This window comes from Tiliqua scincoides, chromosome 1 (genome assembly GCF_035046505.1).
Source record: "Tiliqua scincoides isolate rTilSci1 chromosome 1, rTilSci1.hap2, whole genome shotgun sequence".
NCBI lineage: Eukaryota > Metazoa > Chordata > Lepidosauria > Squamata > Scincidae > Tiliqua > Tiliqua scincoides.
The window spans coordinates 260,228,441-260,229,248 of NC_089821.1; the positions used below are offsets into that span (position 1 = coordinate 260,228,441).

Sequence of the window (808 nt, forward strand, 5' to 3'; positions counted from 1 at the left end):
TGTCCAGTGGGGCTTACTCCTTGGAAAATGTGTATTGCAGTGATTCTCAAACTTTTTAGCATCGGGATCCACCTAAAAAAAATGTTTCACTTTACCAGGTGCTCAAGCCTCTGTGATTATAATGGTGATTGGGCAGCAGCCTGCCCCCAGTAGCAGGTTGTTTAACCCTTAATGCACATAGGCTAATCTACCTATCAGTTTCATGACCCACCAAAACCTGGGTTGTGACCCATTGGTGGGCCACGAACCCACAGTTTGAGAACCACTGGTGCATAGACAGAAACTGTTACCCTGCACATGCCCAATCTCGTCTGATCTTGGAAGCTAAGCAGGGTCAGGCCTGGTTAGTACTTGGATGGGAGACTGCCTGGGAATACCGGGTGCTGTAGGCTTATACCATAGTCTTTCAAGACTGAAGGTTGCCAACCACAGGTGCATAGGATTGTAGCCTTAGGCTACTTCCCCAGCAGATGAAAGCTAAATGTGGTATAGATTTAGACCAGGATTTTTTCAGAAACCAACAGTTCTGAAAAAATGGCTGCTCTTACTAAGCAACAAACATGCAACCTGCAGTGTTTCTGCACAGAGCAAGCCCAGCCACTTTGGGGATGGCATACTGAACTGCAGGAATTCCCAACCAGCCACTGAGGCCTCCGCCTGCTGAGTGATATTGGTACCTGCTCAGAGTACTGGAGGTCTAAAAGTGGGCAATGGGAGGTCTAGAGTGTTTTGAGGAATGTCTTTTGGGCTGTGCTGTGCTTGCCTAGTTGTGGACCCCTGTGTGTAAGAAGATGGAAGCAATACTGCT

At 47.8% G+C, this 808-nt stretch overlaps 1 pseudogene; it reads left to right on the top strand.

The window, feature by feature from the left end:
• The first annotated feature begins 270 nt into the window (after positions 1-270).
• Positions 271-392, top strand: LOC136637534 (5S ribosomal RNA; annotated as a pseudogene).
• Positions 393-808: the final 416 nt, after the last annotated feature.